Source organism: Salvelinus alpinus, chromosome 6 (genome assembly GCF_045679555.1).
Source record: "Salvelinus alpinus chromosome 6, SLU_Salpinus.1, whole genome shotgun sequence".
Lineage (NCBI taxonomy): Eukaryota > Metazoa > Chordata > Actinopteri > Salmoniformes > Salmonidae > Salvelinus > Salvelinus alpinus.
Window position 1 is genome coordinate 61,591,502 of NC_092091.1, and position 21,403 is coordinate 61,612,904.

General features: G+C 43.2%; 1 pseudogene; it reads left to right on the forward strand.

The window, feature by feature from the left end:
* Positions 1-1,887: 1,887 nt before the first annotated feature.
* On the forward strand, positions 1,888-18,239 carry LOC139577633 (uncharacterized; annotated as a pseudogene).
* Positions 18,240-21,403: the final 3,164 nt, after the last annotated feature.

Consider the following 21,403-nt stretch of genomic DNA (forward strand, 5'->3'; position numbering starts at 1 on the left):
GCCACGTCATGAGATTTGCAAATGAAAGAGGAATATAATAATACAAATTGAATGGAGTTTCACATCTTCCCATTTAGAGTTTCTGGTGGAGCACAGAAATGCCCTCATCCAGGATATGTGACAAAGACATTTCCTAACGAATCTGCTCACTTTCTTTGTTAGTTTTATGGGTGGAACCAACAAGCAGTAACTCCAGCAGGAAGAGAGGCAAGAACCATTTGTCTGCCAGCTCACTGACAAGCTACACTTCACAGCCCTGTTCAATGTAATTGCATTAGACTGTTTGAAACTTAAGTTTAAACATGTCTTTAATGTTTATTTGTTTTAGCTGTTAGTGATAATTTCCTAAGTGTTAATACATGGGTTTACATCATTAAGCCTTTATGTGTTATAAATTACCAAAGGGGTCTGACTTTAAATTAAGTACACGGTCATGCGATAGTCTTTATGGATGTGTTATGAATGACCGAATGTATCTCACTTCAAACTAAGTATTACAGGACACTACATAAGTGTCAGTAAGTAGCTTATTTACATGTTGCTGATTTTATGAAGGTTCTCTCATGAGCCACAGGTTATTGTATGGTGTGAGAGGAATTTAAAATGGGTTGATGGACCTGCAACGTTTGTGTGTGTGTCAGAACCAAGATTTGGAGTAGTCCAACCTGAGACTACTGCACCAGGTATTCCTCTTCTGTTCCCATGCTGGAGACCAGGGCTTGATTACAACCTGTTACAATGTTGCCAACATTTTGTGACTGATCTCTCAGTGGGGGAGTGGGTGAATGTGTCAAAGACCTGACTGGGCCCAGCACCGCGCGGTATGGCTCGTTTTTGTTGCGTGCGAATTTCTGTATTGAGGGACATGTAACTTGGTTCCAGAAGAAAGACACTTAAAATGTCTTTATGTTGGGGGCTTTTGTCAAGGTAAGTGTTTCTTGGTGTAACGTTGTCCCCAGGCTATTGCACATACTATATCAACCATTCAAAGTTCGCCTTAGTGGGAGTGACCATAGAATTCTATAGGAGTGACCTTACTGAGCATAAAGTTTGTCATCACTAAACAGTCAGTCATAATTATGGCTAAACCCTGCCCATTTCCAGAATAGATTTTCTTAAAATGTGATTTTAAACCTAACCCTAACTAATGAAGGCCAAGTTTGATGCGTTGGTCCACCAGACCTTCCACACATTAGGGCAGAAGTGTCAGGAGACGAGATTAGGTGTAACATGACATCACATTAGAGCGTGTGCCATCCTTCAGCACATGTCACCCTTCATAAAGCACATGTTTATATCATATTTGACATAGTGGGTTGTGACACATTGGTGATTGTCACAGTTATGCCACATTTCTGAACCATTTATAAAGAATGGCATATGGTTATAGATGCTTTTTTAACATGTAGTGCTTATGAAGGCTTTGTAAACTGATCATTTAAAGCGGGACCAAAAATGGTGTAATATGTATGTCCAAAATTAAATAAAAAAAAGATTGGATTTAAGCTGATTGGCCTCAAAATTAGCAAATTCCTTTGGGTGTAAACTCCTGTGGATTTGAAACTAAAGTGCCAAAATGATCCCCCTTTAAATGCATACAGAAAATTATGTAAGGTGCAATAAATTATAGGAGTACACACACAAAACATTGACATTTTACATTTTACATTTAAGTCATTTAGCAGACGCTCTTATCCAGAGCGACTTACAAGTTGGTGCATTCACCTTATGATATCCAGTGGAACAACCACTTTACAATAGTGCATCTAACTCTTTTAAGGGGGGGGGGGTAGAAGGATTACTTTATCCAATTGACCATTTAGGATAGAAAACATAAAAAAATACAATCAAAATATATTTTAGTAATACTTTTAATTATTGGTTGTATGATAACTAGTATAAAATAAACATTTCTGCACAGTCATTTTCGCCCTAATTATTAATTTACAAAGTAACAGGAAGAGACTCTTATTCTGAAGGATTCCAAAAATCTGTGACCTGGAAGTATTTAGCTAGTTAATCTTGTCTGCTTTACAGTGGTCAAAACAACGTCCACATTAACGTTTTTATTGTTGTGATTTAGACGATTGTTAACATCCTGGAACTTAAAATGAAATATTTAACTGCACCGCATCACATACTTATCCCAGGTCATCTTTAATTCGCGTTGGCGACAAGGCGTGGTTGATAGATGTTATCTAGATAACGCTAGCTAGCTGCTAACAATGGCTAACTGTATGGTTTTTCATACTCAAATAGCCTCCATCATGGAGGTGCTAGCAAATGCAGCCGTGGCAGAGATCTGTAAACTCGTAGACGATGACTATGCAGTGTTTCGTTTGGAAATAACTCAAAGCCAGAAAGAAAACAGGGCATTGCGGAGGAAACTACTGGAACTGAAGGTGGCACGGGAGCGCGCAGAGAGGACAATGCGAGAGCGCGTCCTCGCCAGTCGTCCCAGTAGTGTCAAGATCCTCGATCGATACAGAGGAATGGCAAGAGGTACATTTTGAAGGAGGACGAAGGTGCGCTGCCTGTCGCCCGTAGTATATAGCACAGTGCCTGCACTAGCTACAGATTGTAACACCAGATAATGAATGTGATTTAACCAAACATTTTTGGACCATTAACTAACCTCACCTGGTATTGGCGATTCTATCTTCGTCCTCGATTTGTGGAAACAGGAGTCTAATTAAATGTCTGTGTCCAGTTGCAGGGGGTCCGTTTTATTTTAAAAACTTAACATTTTCCAAATTCAATCAAATTTTTGGTCCATTAAGTAACCGAGACCTGTGTCTGTCATCATGATAGACAGTTTGGTGTCATCATGATAGACAGTTTGGGGTGGACTCACCTGTCTCAATCAATGGTGGAGTTAATTTTGCTTGGCCGGTGCCCCTGGTAAGTGGAGATTCATTTAAGGACCAATGGAAAGGTCCCAAACTCCGCTGGGTCATTCAAAATGAACTGACCAGTGAGAAGATTTGAAAAAGACAGGATTGAACATTGTTGGATTAGTTTGTGGACCCAAAAAATGATTTTAATAAACGGAGCATTTTCTAAATTCAAACGGACCCCTGCAACTGGACAGACATTTTATGAGACTCCTGTTTCCACGAATTGAGGATGAAGATAGTATCTGCCAATACCTAGTTAGTTTAAAAATCTCAGGCTACGTTTTGTATAGCCACACCTGTAACTACTAGTACAATAGATAGAAAAATGTTTTGGTTAAATCACATTATCCGGTGTTAGTCTGTAGCTCCCCTGCACATGTGTTCGGGTGTTTTATCCAAAATTGGATCTTGGTCAGTTTTTGGATAGCTAAGTAATTAGGGGAATTAATGCATACTATCTAGCACAAAGACACTATCATATTCTAACCAGATTCTTGATTTACTGCATTTCTTATTATTTGCTAAATGAAAACAATGTGATGCATGGAACATAATACATCAATCAATAAATAGTACACTGCTCAAAAAAATAAAGGGAACACTTAAACAACACAATGTAACTCCAAGTCAATCACACTTCTGTGAAATCAAACTGTCCACTTAGGAAGCAACACTGATTGACAATAAATTTCACATGCTGTTGTGCAAATGGAATAGACAACAGGTGGAAATTATAGGCAATTAGCAAGACACCCCCAATAAAGGAGTGTTCTGCAGGTGGTGACCACAGACCACTTCTCAGTTCCTATGCTTCCTGGCTGATGTTTTGGTCACTTTTGAATGCTGGCGGTGCTTTCACTCTAGTGGTAGCATGAGACGGAGTCTACAACCCACACAAGTGGCTCAGGTAGTGCAGCTCATCCAGGATGGCACATCAATGCGAGCTGTGGCAAGAAGGTTTGCTGTGTCTGTCAGTGTAGTGTCCAGAGCATGGAGGCGCTACCAGGAGACAGGCCAGTACATCAGGAGACGTGGAGGAGGCCGTAGGAGGGCAACAACCCAGCAGCAGGACCGCTACCTCCGCCTTTGTGCAAGGAGGAGCACTGCCAGAGCCCTGCAAAATGACCTCCAGCAGGCCACAAATGTGCATGTGTCTGCTCAAACGGTCAGAAACAGACTCCATGAGGGTGGTATGAGGGCCCGACGTCCACAGGTGGGGGTTGTGCTTACAGCCCAACACCGTGCAGGACGTTTGGCATTTGCCAGAGAACACCAAGATTGGCAAATTCGCCACTGGCGCCCTGTGCTCTTCACAGATGAAAGCAGGTTCACGAGCACATGTGACAGACGTGACAGTCTGGAGACGCCGTGGAGAACGTTCTGCTGCCTGCAACATCCTCCAGCATGACCGGTTTGGCGGTGGGTCAGTCATGGTGTGGGGTGGCATTTCTTTGGGGGGCCGCACAGCCCTCCATGGGCTCGCCAGAGGTAGCCTGACTGCCATTAGGTACCGAGATGAGATCCTCAGACCATATGCTGGTGCGGTTGGCCCTGGGTTCCTCCTAATGCAAGACAATGCTAGACCTCATGTGGCTGGAGTGTGTCAGCAGTTCCTGCAAGAGGAAGGCATTGATGCTATGGACTGGCCCGCCCGTTCCCCAGACCTGAATCCAATTGAGCACATCTGGGACATCATGTCTCGCTCCATCCACCAACGCCACGTTGCACCACAGACTGTCCAGGAGTTGGCGGATGCTTTAGTCCAGGTCTGGGAGGAGATCCCTCAGGAGACCATCCGCCACCTCATCAGGAGCATGCCCCGTCGTTGTAGGGAGGTCATACAGGCTCGTGGAGGCCACACACACTACTGAGCCTCATTTTGACTTGTTTTAAGGACATTACATCAAAGTTGGATCAGCCTGTAGTGTGGTTTTCCACTTTAATTTTGAGTGTGACTCCAAATCCAGACCTCCATGGGTTGATAAATTTGATTTCCATTGATACTTTTTGTGTGATTTTGTTGTCAGCACATTCAACTATGTAAAGAAAAAAGTATTTAATAAGAATAGTTCATTCATTCAGATCTAGGATGTGTTATTTTAGTGTTCCCTTTATTTTTTTGAGCAGTGTATATCAAGAAGTTATGAGAAGTGTTACCTTACTTCCTGGCCAATTCTAGACAGTGTCAATAATGTACAATATAGCGTTGAGCATTGACAGTAGTTAACCTAACCACCTCTTTTCTCCCTATCACTCTCTCAGGTGAAGGACATCTCACTGGAGGCCACAGGATCTCTGTGAAACCAGCAGAACACAATACATGGAGAGATGACCAACCAATCACTGTTGATGAGGGGAGTAGAACCTCAACCCAGCACGTTATCGTGATAGAGGTTAGTGTTACATTTAACATTGAATTACAGTTCCTTTTGTAAATCAAATGTGGCCAGTTTATTTCAGAAAGGCTCCCCTCAGCTATTCACTTGCTTACATGTACATCCTCATTTATCTGCCTTAGGGGAGCTTGTGAGACCCTACGACAACTCAACTCATGTACCGGTAATAACCTCCTCTCTTCTTGTGTCAGTCTGCAGATGCAGAGCCTGCAGGTCCTGGGGTCAAACAGGAGAGGTCTGAAGGAGAGGAGGACCAATGGCACAGCAGAGACATCCAGACTGGGGCAGATGGAGCGCCCCTTGTAGTCACGGAGGACCCCACCAACGCCCCAGCGCAGCTCAGGACCCAATGCAGTATCACGGAGGTCAGTGGAACGCCATCCTCAAGTCAGAGACAGACACCAAGACTTTAACTGTAACACACAGGCTTTTACACACAGGATCTGACGACAGGTCAGACCCAGAGAGACTGGAGACGGGGAGACTGGGCTGTCCTCCTGCTCCTGGCTCAGAGTATATACCGCTATTTCAACATAGCCAGAGGATGGTTAATTCCCGTGGTGATGATCCGTCTTGTTCTTACATTACAGAGATGGACCCTGGCAACATGCCCATGGGTTTAGAGAGACAGACTGATCTGTCCATAGGGGACTAGAACCAGTACAGTAGTAGTGTATACTCTGAAGGGTGCCTAGATAAGAAAGGGGAGGGTCTGGTTGTAGATGAGGTGACTGTGAAAGTGGAGGGCGACGTTCCTCCCACATGGAATCCAGATTGTCCTTCTCCTAGGAGACTCTCAGGGCAGAGGCAGAGATTTCTTAGATTACAGGGGAAGCTTAGAGACAAATCTAATTGTCGCAACCCACTCCCCTTTACACTCGTTCAGGCATCGTGAGCCAGTGTCCACGTCAATGGGGCCTTCCGATTCAAACGGCTGTGTCCTTTTCGATCAGGTATTGAACTCAAATGACAGGGCTAGAGCCCAGCCTCCTGGAGGGGGAGCCAGATCAGGCAACAGTAAAGAAAAACGGTTCCTCTGCATATTCTGTAACAAAGGCTTCAGCTGCTCCCAGAAGGTGGAGATCCACCAGAGGTTCCACACGGGGGTGAAACCCTACAGCTGCCCCCAGTGTCACATGTGCTTCACCCAGAGAGAGTCCACACAGGGGAGAAACCCTACAGCTTCCCCCAGTGTCACATGCGCTTCACCCAGACTGGCAGCCTGAAGAGGCACCTGGTCCACACTGGAGAAAGGTCATTTGCCTGTATGCATTGCGGGAAGAGGTTCTCAGAGAGGACCTACCTCAGGATACACCAGCAGAAAAACCATTCCACTCTATAAAATGGAAACCTTTCTACTTTGTAGCTTATTACATTTAGATCAAACCCTGCATTAAAAAGACAAAGATTAATGTTCATTGTTGTCAGCAGAAAAGGTCCACAGATGCATTTGGAATAATGAGTGACAGATTTCAGTGTTTAATATTCCTGGTTAGAATATTGCATGATACAGTATGTCACATTTAAGCTTAAAAAGTCTGTTGTTACATAGTGTTTGTACTGAGTAGGTTATATGATAACAAATGCCTGTTTCATTTTTAATGGTGTATTTAAAACGTTATGTTCAATAGAATGAAAAGTCCCATCTTGTGTTTAAGACTCGAGACTCTTTAGTATACAGTACCAGTCAAAAGTTTGGAAACATCGACTCATTCAAGGGTTTTTTATAATTTTTTTCTATCTTCTATATTGTAGAATACTAGTGAAGACATTAAACTATACAATAACACATATGGAATCATGTAGTAACCAAAGAAAGTATAAAACAAATCAAAATATATTTTAGATTCTTCAAAATAGCCACCCTTTGCCTTGATGATAGCTTTGCACACTCTTGCCATTCTCTCAACCAGCTTCATGAGGAATGCTTTTCCAAAAGTCTGGAAGGAGTTCCCACATATGCTGAGCACTTGTTGGCTGATTTTCCTTCACTCTGCCATCCAACTCATCCCAAACCATCTCAATTGGGTTGAGGTCGGGTGATTGTGGATGCCAGGTCATCTGATGCAGCACTCCATCACTCTCCTCCTTGGTCAAATAGCCCTTACACTGCCTTGAGGTGTGTTGGGTCATTGTCCTGTTGAAAAACAAATGATAGTGGGACTAAGCGCAAACCAGATGGGATAGCGTATCGCTGCAGAATGCTGTGGTAGCCATGCTGGTTAAGTGTGCTTTGAATTCTAAATAAATCAGACAGTTTTACCAGCAAAGCACCCCCACACCATCAAATCTCCTCCTCCATGCTTCACGGTGGGAACTACACATGCGGAGCTCATCCGTTCACCGACTCTGCGTCTCACAAAGATACGGCAGTTGGAACCAAAAATCGCAAATTTGGACTCATCAGACCAAAGGACAGATTTCCACCGGTCTAATGTCCATTGCTCACGTTTCTTGGCCCAAGCAAGTCTCTTCTTCTTATTGGTGTCCTTTAGTAGTGGTTTCTTTGCAGCAATTCGACCATGAAGGCCTGATTCACAGTCTCCTCTGAACAGTTGATGTGTTGAGATGTGTCTGTTACTTTAACTCTATGAAGCATTTATTTGAGGTGCAGTTAATTCTAATGAACTTATCCTCTGCTGCAGAGGTAACTATGGGTCTTCCTTTAACTATGGCAGTCCACATGAGAGCCAGTTTCAACATAGCGCTTGATGTTTTTTGCGACTGCAAATGAAGAAACGTTCTAAGGTCTTTTACCAAATAACGCTATCTTCTGTATACCACCCCTACCTTGTCACAACACAACTGATATTCTCAAATGCATTAAGAATGATTGAAATTCCACAAATTAACTTTGAACAAGGCACACCTGTTAATTGAAAGGCATTCCAGGTGACTACCTCATGAAGCTGGTTGAGAGAATGCAAAGAGTGTGCAAAGTTGTCAAGGCAAAGGGTGGCTACTTTGAAGAATCTCAAATATAACATCGGTTTTAACACTTGTTTTGGCGGGGGGGGGGGGTTACTACACAATTCCATGTGTTATTTCATAGTTTAAAAAACCCTGGAATTTTTTATTTCACCTTTATTTAACCAGGTAGGCCAGTTGAGAACAAGTTCTCATTTACAACTGTGACCTGGCCAAGATAAAGCAAAGCAGTGCGACAACAACAGAGTTACACATGGGATAAACAATCATACAGTCAATAACACAATATAAAAATCTGTATACAGTGTGTGCAAATGAAGTAAGGAGGTAAGGCAATAAATAGGCCAATAGTGGCGAGGTAATTACAATTTATACTGGAGTGATATGTGCAGATGAGGATGTGCAAGTAGGAATACTGGTGTGCAAAAGAGCAGAAAAACAAATATGGGGATGAGGTAGGTAGTTGGTTGGATGGGCTATTTACAGATGGGCTGTGTACAGCTGCAGCGATCGGTAAGCTGCTCTGACAGCTGACGCTTAAAAGTTAGTGAGGGGGATATAAGTCTCCAACTTCAGTGATTTTTGCAATTTGTTCCAGTTATTGGCTTAAGAGAACTGGAAGGAAAGGCGGCCAAAGGAGGTGTTGGCTTTGGGGATGACCAGTGAAATATACAGTTGAAGTCGGAAGTTTACATACACTTAGGTTGGAGTCATTAAAACTTGTTTTTCAACCACTCCACAAATGTCTTGTTAACAAACTATAGTTTTGGCAAGTCGGTTAGGACATCTACTTTGTGCATGACACAAGTAATTTTTCCAACAATTGTTAACAGACAGGTTATTTCACTTATTCACTATAACAATTCCAGTGGGTCAGAAGTTTACATACACTAAGTTGACTGTGCCTTTAAACAGCTTGGGAAATTCCAGAAAATTATGTCATGGCTATAGAAGCTTCTGATAGGCTAATTGACATCATTTGTACCTGTGGATGTATTTCAAGGCCTACCTTCAAACTCAGTGCCTCTTTGCTTGACATCGTGGGAAAATCAAAAGAAATCAGCCAAGACCTCAGAAAAAATTGTAGACCTCCACAAGTCTGGTTCATCCTTGGGAGCAATTTCCAAATGCCTGAAGGTACCACGTTCATCTGTACAAACAATAGTACGCAAGTATAAACACCATGGGACCACGCAGTCGTCATACCGCTCAGGAAGGAGACGCGTTCTGTCTCCTAGAGATGAACGTACTTTGGTGCGAAAAGTGAAAATCAACAGCAAAGAACCTTGTGAAGATGCTGGAGGAAACAGGTACAAAAGTATCTATATCCACAGTAAAATGAGTCCTATATCGACATAACCTGAAAGGCCGCTCAGCAAGGAAGAAGCCACTGCTCCAAAACCGCCATAAAAAAAGCTAGAATACGGTTTGCAACTGCACATGGGGACAAAGATCGTACTTTTTGGAGAAATGTCCTCTGGTCTGATAAAACAAAAATGGAACTGTTTGACCATCGTTATGTTTGGAGGAAAAAGGGGGAGGCTTGCAAACCGAAGAACACCATCCCAACCGTGAATCACGGGGGTGGCAGCATCATGTGGGGGTGCTTTGCTGCAGGAGGGACTGGTGCACTTCACAAAATAGATGGCATCATGAGGGAGGAAAATTATGTGGATATATTGACGCAACATCTCAAGACATCAGTCAGGAAGTTAAAGCTTGGTTGCAAATGGGTCTTCCAAATGGACAATGACCCCAAGCATACTTCAAAGTTGTGGCAAAATGGCTTAAGGACAACAAAGTCAAGGTATTGGAGTGGCCATCACAAAGCCCTGACCTCAATCCCATAGAAAATTTGTGGGCAGAACTGAAAAAGCGTGTGCGAGCAAGGAGGCCTACAAACCTGACTCAGTTACACCAGCTCTGTCCTGAGGAATGGGTCAAAATTCACCCAACTTATTGTGGGAAGCTTGTGGAAGGCTACCCGAAACGTTTGACCCAAGTTAAACATTAAACTATTTAAAGGCAATGCTACCAAATACTAATTGAGTGTATGTAAACTTCTGACCCACCGGGAATCATTCTCTCTACTATTATTCTGACCTTTCACATTCTTAAAATAAAGTGGTGATCCTAACTGACCTAAGACAGGGACTTTTTACTAGGATTAAATGTCAGGAATTGTGAAACTGAGTTTAAATGTATTTGGCTATGGTGTATGTAAACTTCCGACTTCAACTGTACCTGCTGGAGCGCATGCTATGGGTGGGTGTTGCTATGGTGACCAGTGAGCTGAGATAAGGCGGAGCTTTACCTAGCAAAGACTTATAGATGACCTGGAGCCAGTGGGTTAGGCGACGAATATGTAGCAAGGACCAGCCAACGAGAGCATACAGGTCGCAGTGGTGGGTAGTATATAGGGCTTTGGTGACAAAACGGATGGCACTGTGATAGATTGCATCCCATTTGCTGAGTAGAGTGTTGGAGGCTACTTTGTAAATGACATCGCCGAATTCAAGGATCGGTAGGATAGTCAGTTTTACGAGGGTATGTTCGGCAGCATGAGTGGAGGCTTTTTTGCGAAATAGGAAGCCGATTCTAGATTTAACTTTGGATTGGAGATGCTTAATGTGAGTTTACAGTCTAGCCAGACACCTAGGTATTTATACTTGTCCACATATTCTAAGTCAGAACCGTCCAGAGTAGTGATGCTAGTCGGGCGGGCGGGTAGCGATCGATTGAAGAGCATGCATTTCGTTTTACTAGCATTTAAGGGCAGTTGGAGGCCACGGAAGGAGTGTTGTATGGCGTTGATGGGAATGGACCCTGTTTTTGTTTGGTCGGTCACACACAAAGCACTGATTACATTATCAATGGTGGTTATGGTGGAACCAAACTGCTCGCTGCAATAGAATGGTAACGCAGAGATCAGGCTGGTTCCACCAGGCTTGGTTATGAAGGTGAATTAGAACAAAACTTATCTGTTTCGACCTTTGACCAGGTCAACTGTCACCAACCTGATTCAAGCATCCTCCCTGTTCAATTTATAGGAATGCTCACAGCGAGGGCATGTCTGCGTGATGTTGAGGGTCCCCTTGCTGGTCTTCTCTATGTTGCATGTTTGGCAGCAAACTGAACATCTCTCTAACAACTGCTGCAAGCGATCCTCAAACAATGGACTTCCTCATCTTATGAGGTGGTGTTGACTGGTATGGCCTGTGACAGCATTATACAATAGAAAGCCAAGTGGTAAATTGCATTCTGTTATAAAGAAAGTACAAAGCTTTTTGATAATGCACTTCACAACCAAAATGACTGTACTACTTGACTGTGTGATTCACCTACTAGTTTAACAAACCGTGTGTTTTTTTTATACAACTTTTCATATAACACACATTACCTTTGTCGATGAAGCCGTCTGTCATCAGGGCAGTAACTAGGGTCAAGCTAATTCTAGGTCGTCATTAGTTGCCACAAAGTCATAAACCATGCCGATTTCTATAATTTAACTTATTAAGATGTGATTTTAAAAGTAACCTTAAATTAAGAACGACCCTTTTTACGATATAATCGATTGTGGCTGTGGAAACCCTAATGATACGCTGTATAGATGTAGACTGACTGTAGTTCCATATTGGATTCAGGCCAGGGACGCCATTGCGGGTTGTTGCTCCTAGTTCATCGTATTAGACTCAGGCATGAGTTAACTACCACCATAGTTGCATTCATTATTTAGTTTTGCCCTTAAATAACGTACAGAATACACCTATGAGTTAAACTAACTTGAAGATCCGAATTGTCAAATGATAACGTTATATAACCAGCAGTATGAGCTACCACCTAACTCAATTGTAATGAGATAGTTATCTAGCTAGTTATGCTAAAACGCTAACTAGCCTACTTCGCTTTATCAAAAGATAGCTAACCAATAACGGTGTTAGCGAAATTATGCCAGAGGTCATATTACAGTATATCTGGTTATACTCACCACCACCGAACGTTGCACACCAAGCTAGCGTTACTATACTGGTAGTGCAGAGGGGACTGGCGAACTCCAACCACCTTTCCGCATACTAGGGTCCTTCCGCATGGCATGTAAACCGTATAACTGTGTGGAGCCATGGTCAATCCATATAGGGCTTTTCAGTCAGAAACGGCGATGAAAAAAATAGCCCCATTCTGAAAAGCGAAGCGGTGGGGCGATTTGCACGTGGAGCTTGGTAAAATTGGGGATGATTTGTTGACATAATTGTAATCCAAAACCAAACTTCATTCACTCGTTGTGAAGCACTGGGTTTCAAACTCCGTTTTTGACAAGACTGATTTGGACAAGACTGATTGTCCTATTTTCACTTTGTAGTCAATTTTGACACTATAGTTCATGTTTGTGACTTATAAATGCCACATGGGCCATTTTCAATGGGATTAGTTGCTTTTTATTGGCAGTTGCTCTTTATGATTTTTATTAGGCTGATACGGAAATTGTTACAGGAAATAATCAATGTTCACAAGTATGGCCCCTTACATGTTGAAAGTGTATTTATTACCTGTGTGTATGTACCTGAGGGAGTGTATGTAGGTGTAATCTGTATCACCTGTCTCTTCCAGGAGGAGGAGGGTCCAGAGGTGCTGCTGGTGAAGGGGGAGGGGTGTGAGGAGGGTCTGTGGAAGCCTGAGGGGAACTTGGTCATGGAGGACAACCAGAATAAACCTCCTCCTGAACCCGCAGAGGAACCAGCTGAGCAGCACAGGACCACACACAGTCTCACTGAGGTGAGCCCACTGGGAACTACTGTCTGAATGATATTAGGTTAGTGCCCGTATTCACAAAGCCTCTCAGAGTAGGAGTGCTGATCTAGGATCAGTTTTGCCTTTTAGATCATAATGAATATAATTATTTGGAAAGATCCTAAATCAGCAATCCTACTCTGAGACTCTTTGTAGATACAGGCCCAGGTATTGCTTCGTTTTGTCTTAAGTGTGGGACCATACCTTTTGAATTATCAAACCATTAAAGAGTGTCAAGTAATCAAATCAACTAATACAGTTGCATATTACTCATAGCAATCCCTCATTGCCCAATCAGAAGATGCTTCATAGCAGGGTGCTCATATCAGATTTCTGGATCCAACATCCTCTCTTTCTATCTCTTAAAGTCAGTAGACATGGAGGAATGGAAGCCTGATCTGCTGCTAGTCAAAGAGGAGACAATAGAGGACGGACCAATAGAGGACGGACCTGACCTGCTGAGTGGACTAACGATGGGGGAGCAAGGTAAGGAAGAAATACATATAGCCTGCATACAGTAATAGATCTTCAATGGGAATAGTGTTGCACCTGGGAATTTGTGTCTGAATTTTCATAATTCATAAAATTAAATCAATACAACCTATGTTTCCATCCAAAAACACACATTATAATGTATAAACTTGACCTGGTAATTAACAAAAAAAACTTCACATGTAGAGTTTTCTCTGCCATGTTTGTAAAGTCTATTTTCTAACCTCTTCCTGCAGGTGGTTGGCTGGAGGCTAACAGAGGAGACTGGGTGGCCAACTTGGATTCCCAGACCCAGACTGGTGCAGCCAAAGGCCCTGGGGACGACATCACTGAGCAAGCCAGGACCATAGGCGACATAGTGGAGGTCAGTGGATGGGACAGCGTCCTCAACTCTGAGCTGCGGTACAATACTGTTAAAAACAAACAGAAACAGACAGTCAAACACAAAACAACATCCGATCTTGACAGCAAACTGTCTGAGACCAGGAAGAGGCGTAGATTTGTTCTGCAGGGACAGGGAGGTGACCATATGTGGAGGGAAAGAACAGACTCGGCAAGCGATGCTCCGTCCTGCTCCTATAGTTGTGATTCAGAGAGACTGATGGCGCCTCAGGTTAACCCCCTAACAGGTGCTGCCTTCAACCTGCCTTCTATAGGATCTATCAACTGGAACATGGACCCTGCGACAACACAGACACTCCCTGGCCTTCATCCTCCTCACACTCCCTTAATGTTAAACCAGACCTCAGACAATGCCAGTGCCTCAACACTAAATGGCTACACAAGCCCATTGGCAAATGACAGTAGTAGAGATGGAATCAGTAAAGGTGACAGCGCCAAAGAGAAGTGTTTTCCGTGTTCGTTCTGTGAGAAGTCCTTCAGTTTCCCCGTAGAGGTGGAGATCCACCAGAGGATGCACACAGGGGAGAAATCGTTCAGCTGCCATCTGTGCCGGGCCAGTTTCTCACACTCGTTCAACCTAAAGAGGCACCATATGGTCCACACAGGGGAGAAACCCTACAGCTGTCCCCAGTGTGAGAGGAGGTTCTCCCACCAGCACCAGCTGAAGAGGCACCTGAAGGTCCACACGGGAGAGAGGCCATTCGCCTGTATGCATTGCGGGAAGAGGTTCTCAGAGAGGAGCAACCTCAGGATACACCAACAGAAAATACACACAGCCCATGTATAGAGTATTGTAACAAGTCATAAATTACTAGTTAGTGTGTTTGTAGTTCACTTTGTTGGTTTGGGATGTAGCAGGGAACTGGATGAGTTGAACTGAGGAGGGAATGAGTGTGATAAGGCAGAATAGATGATATAGTGATGGTTGGTGTGATTGTGTCTGTAAAAATGCTTCACTGATGAAGAGTGACAGCTATGTCCCTATAGGTTGATACTGGTGTTTTATAGTGGGATAATGATAGTGCCTTAATTCACTTGACAAAATAGATAAGATCCGTGTAACGTAATGTTGAACCTTTTCCAAAGTATTCTAAAATTAGATTTTATCAAAGCGAGGGTACCAGATTTACAGAAAAGGTAAAGTGTTACCATAGTGAGAAAAGTTATTCTACTTGTCACATGTATCGTTTTGTGCAATAAAAGTACTGTACTTCATGTTGTGACTGTATGGCCATTTTTTTTTAATTAAATAAAAATTGTGCTGACTGATTTGGTTATTTTGGTATCATTGCAGGGTCTGAGTTTCCCTTATCTCAGTGGAACCAAAACATTATACTTCATTCTTGAGTCAACAGATATGGACATTTGTTTTTCATAATAAACTCCAATGGGTCTGTATTGTTAAGTATTTTAATCAAAGTGTTAGAGATAGGTTTGACTGGTTAACATTTTATAATGTCATGTTTCTGTGTGTACAGCAAAGCATTCCTTAAATAAACCTTTATATTATCTTCTGTTCAATTTGTGTTTACAGTCTGCGGTCCATGAGGACCTGCTGATAGCCGGTGTTGCTGGTAGGAGAGACTGGACTTCTGAAGCAGCTGGTCACAAACCCTGGCCCCGGATCAGGACAGTGGATCAAGAGCCGTCACTATTCCTTCCTGATTCAGATTCAGGACGGAACCACGAGGGACAAAGACTCGACCATCACGCAGAACACAACCAGTGGACAGGTGGACTGAACAACTTCAGTCCTGGTGGTCATCAGAGAGACAGAGGCTCCAGTCAGGGATCCAGTCTGCAGCCAAGACCCTTCTCTTCACAGTCTCAGTGCAGGGATGAAGCAGGGCCTGGGGCTGATAGAGATAGACCCTCCTGTTCCTATGATACAAACAGCACAGTATCCATGATGAACAGAGCATGTCACCCTGGGGTTCAGCCTTCACAGAGAGTGACAGGAGCCCCCCCTGGTGGTAGTCTATCAGCAAGTCGGTCTTCTCCGTCAGGGTCTTGTCTAATGACTGGTGAATGGGTTCATAGAAGGCCTGGGCCTAGCCTTCCTCGGTTACCTCATGGTTACCCTACCAATACAGACCGGGTCAGGATGGGTGTTCCCCACAAGAGGTACTTATGCTATAACACAGCACACAATCCCAACAACACCCAAACAATGGCTAGAGGTCAAGGAAGGAGCTCAAAGACTAACCACCTAACGGTGGTGGCTCCTGCTTCTACTTCCTCTGGTGTCATTGGGTCACAATGTGGGAGGCCAAGCATGAGGACGGACCCAGACAAGCCGTATGCCTGCCCCACGTGTGGGAAGCGCTTTGCTGAGGTGAACTATGTGAAGAAGCACCAGAGGGTCCACACAGGGGTGAAACCCTTCAGCTGTACCCAGTGTCACATGCGCTTCGCACAGGCTGGTGACCTGAGGAGGCACCAGAGGGTCCACACAGGGGAGAAACCCTACAGCTGTCCCCAGTGTGAGAAGAGGTTCTCCCGCCAGTACCAGCTGAATGTGCACCTGAAGGTCCACACAGGAGAAAAGCGGTTTGTTCGCCTGCACGCACTGCGAGAAGAGATTCTCAGAGAGGAGCTATCTCAGCATACACCAGCAGAAAAACCATTCCACTCTATAACATAGAAAATTACAATTCTACTCGATAGCTTCTGATGTTTAGATCAAACCCTGAGTAACAGATTTCAGTGTTGAATATTGCATCCAGACATTTGATATACACGGTATAAGGCACATACAGTGCCTTCATAAAGTATTCATACCCCTTGACTTATTCCACATTTTGTTGAATAGAGCCTGAATTCAAAATGTATTAAATCTTTTTTTAAATCTCAGTCTACACACAATACCCCATAAAGACAAAGTGAACATGTTTTTAGAAATGTATTGAAAATTAAATATATAACTAGCAAATGTATTTAAGTATTCACACCCCTGACTCAATACATGTTAGAATCACCTTTGGCAGTGATTACAGCTGTGAGTCTTTCTGAGTATGTCTCTAAGAGCATGACACACCTGGAATGTACAATATTTGCACATTATTTTACAAATTCTTCAAGCTCTGTCAAGTTGGTTGTTGATCATTGCTAGACAGACATTTTCAAGTCTTGCCATTTAAGTCAAAACTGTATCTAGGCCACTCAGGAACATTCAATTTTGTCTTGGTAAGCAACTCCATTATAATTTTTGCCTTGTGTTTTAGGTTATTGTCCTGCTGAAAGGTGAAGTTGTCTCCCAGTGTCTGATGGAAAGCAGACTGAACCAGGTTTTCCTCTAGGATTTTGCCTGTGCGTAGCTCTATTCCGTTTCTGTTTATCCTAAAATGTATCCTTAGTCCTTGCTGATGACAAGAATACTCATAACATGATGCAGCCACCACCATGCTTGAAAATATGAAGAGTGGTACTCAGTGATGTTGTTGGAATTGCCACAAATATAAAGCTTTGTATTCAGGACAAAAAGTTAATTTCATCGGCACATTTTTTGCAGTTTTACTTTGGTACCTTATTGCAAACAGGATGCATGTTTTGAAATATTTTTATTCTGTACAGACTTCCTTCTTTTCACTCTGTCAATTAGGTTAGTATTGTGGAGTAACTACAATGTTGTTGATTCATCCTATCAGAGCCATAAACTCCCTGAGCGGTTTCCTTCCTCTCCGGCAACTGAGTTAGGAAAGATGTCTGTATCTTTGTAGTGACTGGGTGTATTGATACACCAGCCAAAGTGTAATTATTAAGTTCATGTTCAAAGGGGTATTTAATGTCTGCTTCCCCCCCCCCCCCCCCATCTACCAATAGGTTCCCTTCTTTGCGAGGCATTGGAAAACCTCCCTGGTCTTTGTGGTTGAATATGTGTTTGAAATTCACTGCTCGACTGAGGGTGCTTACAGATAATTAGATATTTCTGGGGTACAGAGATGAGGTAGCCATTCAAAAATCATGTTAAACACTATTATTGCACACAGAGTGTGTCCATGCAGCTTATGTGACTTATGTGACTTCACACATGCACATTTTCACTCCTGAACTTATTTAGGCTTGCCATAGCAAATGGGTTGAATACAGACTCAAGACATTTGTTTTTCATTTTTAATTCATTTGTAAACATGTCGAAAAACATAATTCCACTTTGACATTATGGGTTATTGTGTGTAGGCCGGTGACAAAATCTGAATTTAACTATTTTAAATTCAGGCTGTAACAAAAAAGTATGTTGCATTTTGTGTTTGTACTGTGTAGGTTATATGATGTTTACAAATGCCTGTTTCATTACTTCCAATCAAATAAATAAAAAATCCCAAGAGACTTTTAATGAGAAAATAAATGCAGTTTATCAACGTGGGAGGCCGAGCATCAAGCAGTACGCCTGCCCCACGTGTAGTAAGTGCTTTGATAGGGCAAACTATTTGAAGGAGCACCAGACCATTCACACTAAGGAGAGGCACTATAAGTGCAAACTATGTTACAAGATCTTCTCTTTCCAGAGTAACTTTACCAGACATAGGAGTGTCCACAACCGGGAGAAATGGTAGCAGTGTAGCTTGAGATGTACACAGGGGATATCTGAGAACCATTCTTTAGCTGACATATTATAAACTCAGCAAAAAAAGAAACGTCCCTTTTTCAGAACCCTGTCTTTCAAAGATAATTTGTAAAATCCAAATAACTTCACAGATCATTGTAAAGGGTTTAAACACTGTTTCCCATGCTTGTTCAATGAACCATAAACAATTAATGAATATGCACCTGTGGAACGGTCATTAAGACACTAACAGCTTACAGACTGTAGGCAATTAAGGTCACAGTTATGAAAACTTGGGACACTAAAGAGGCCTTTCTACTGACTCTGAAAAACACCAAAAGAAAGATGCCCAGTGTCCCTGCTCATCTGCGTGGACATGCCTTAGGCATGCTGCAAGGAGGCATGAGGACTGCAGATGTGGCCAGGGCAATAAATTGCAATGTCCGTACTGTGAGACGCCTAAGACAGTGCTACAGGGAGACAGGACTTACAGCTGATCGTCCTCACAGTGGCAGACAACATGTAACAACACCTGCACAGGATCGGTACATCCAAACATCACACCTGCGGGACAGGTACAGGATGGCAACAGCAACTGCCCGGGTTACACCAGGAACACACAATCCCCCCCATCAGTGCTCAGACTGTCCGCAAAAGGCTGAGAGAGGCTGGACTGAGGACTTGTAGGCCTGTTGTAAAGGCTGGTTCTCACCGGACATCACCGGCAACAACGTAGCCTATGGGCACAAACCCACTGTCGCTGGACCAGACAGGACTGGCAAAAAGTGCTCTTCTCTAACGAGTCACGGTTTTGTCTCACCAGGGGTGATGGTCGGATTCGCGTTTATCGTCGAAGGAATGAGCGTTACACCAAGGCCTGTACTCTGAAGCGAGATCGATTTGGAGGTGGAGGGTCCGTCATGGTCTGGAACGGTCACAGCATCATCGGACTGAGCTTGTTGTCATTGCAGGCAATCTCAACGCTGTGCGTTACAGGGAAGACATCCTCCTCCCTCATGTGGTACCCTTCCTGCAGGCTCATCCTGACATGACCCTCCAGCATGACAATGCCATCAGCCATACTGCTCGTTCTGTGTGTGATTTCCTGCAAGACAGGAATGTCAGTGTTCTGCCATGGCCAGCTAAGAGCCCGGATCTCATTCCCATTGAGCACGTCTGGGACCTGTTGGATCGGTGGGTGAAGGCTAGGGTCATTCCCCCCAGAAATGTCCGGGAACTTGCAGGTGCCTTGGTGGAAGAGTGGGGTAACATCTCACAGCAAGAACTGGCAAATCTGGTGCAGTCCATGAGGAGGAGATGCACTGCAGTACTTAATGCAGCTGGCCACACCAGATACTGACTGTTACTTTTGATTTTGACCCCCCCTTTGTTCAGGGACACATTATTCAATTTCTGTTAGTCACATGTCTGTGGAACTTGTTCAGTTTATGTCTCAGTTGTTGAATCCTGTTATGTTCATAACGTGTAAATATTTGTAAGTTTGCTGAATATAAACGCAATTGACAGTTAGAGGACGTTTCTTTTTTTGAGTTTAGTTTAGTTATGTTAAGTGTCTTGGAGTAATTAACCACATACCCCTCATTAACTTGTCATTTGAAACAGACTTGAGTAAATACATGTTTTTAGAGAGACAGTAAACCTAGGCTAAAACAAGGACAGTTTAATATTTACCATAATGAGGTGATGTAGATGGAATAAGCAGTAACGTATTTCAAAGAACAGCGTGCATACATTTTTCATTTCACAACACACACAACACATCCTTCTCTTCAGTGTAAACGGGAGTTTATAAACTGTACGGTACAAGTCTCAAAGAAGTCTAAGAAACTGGACATTATTGTGGCTGCAGCAGAAACGTTTTTGGGACATTTTACATCTGAAGACTTGCAAGGGGTACTGGTGTCGGAAGACCTGCCCTTTTTTTACAGAGAAGTTTGATTTAGTTTCTTTTTCGGTAGTTTGGTTTGTTTCCGTTTATTGGGGGATCCTGTTTCCATCGTGCACAGTAGGTGGTGGGATACACGTTAAATTGTGCAATCGCCAATATACCACAGAAGAAGAGAGAAACGGATACTGTTGATGATTCGTTACTAGAGAAATGAGACCAAGTCAAGACGCTGGACAGGGTGGATCGGTATATAGTAAGACAGTTTATTCGGATGTAAAGATATCTGAGCAAAGCGTGCACGGACACGTTCATTTTAGCTCAGAAGGAACTAGCAGAAGCGAGTCCCGAAACATATTGTGCAATATATTTTATACAGTGAATGACGTAGGTAGATTCTGGTAGTTCGTGCTCCTGATTGGTCGTTGTAAGTGGAGGCCCGTCCCCTCCACGCTGGTATCAATGCCTCATTGGTTCTTGGCACTGTTCTTTGTTCTTGGAAACCCAGCCTGAAACAATGGTGTGTGTGTGTGCATGTGCGTGTGCGTGCTCGTATAATGGCATTCATGCCTTATCAGTGGTCATAAAAGGTCTGAGTCAGCCATCCTCCCCTGCGTGTGGGAGTGAGGTTTGTATCTGTTACGGGCAGATGGTGTTTAACTGTGGGGTGTAGCAAGATATTTGCAACAAAGTCTGCTTTAATAAGGAAGGCATTATAACAGTATTATAGCTATGTGTTAAGGTCAATGAAGACAGCATTTCTTACAAATCCCCCTCTTCACGTCTTAAAAGACGTGACCACAGTAAAATTTGTCAGTAGACAATTTTTTTTATTCCCCCTCTTCGCGTCTCACTAGAGACGTGACAATAGTAAAACATAGTAATGCAAACCGGGGAAAATTTGTCAGTAGACAAATTTTTAATTCCCCCTCTTCACGTCTCACCAGAGACGTGACAATAGTAAAACATAGTAATGCAAACCGGGGAAAATTTGTCAGTAGACAAATTTTTAATTCCCCCTCTTCACGTCTCACCAGAGACGTGACAA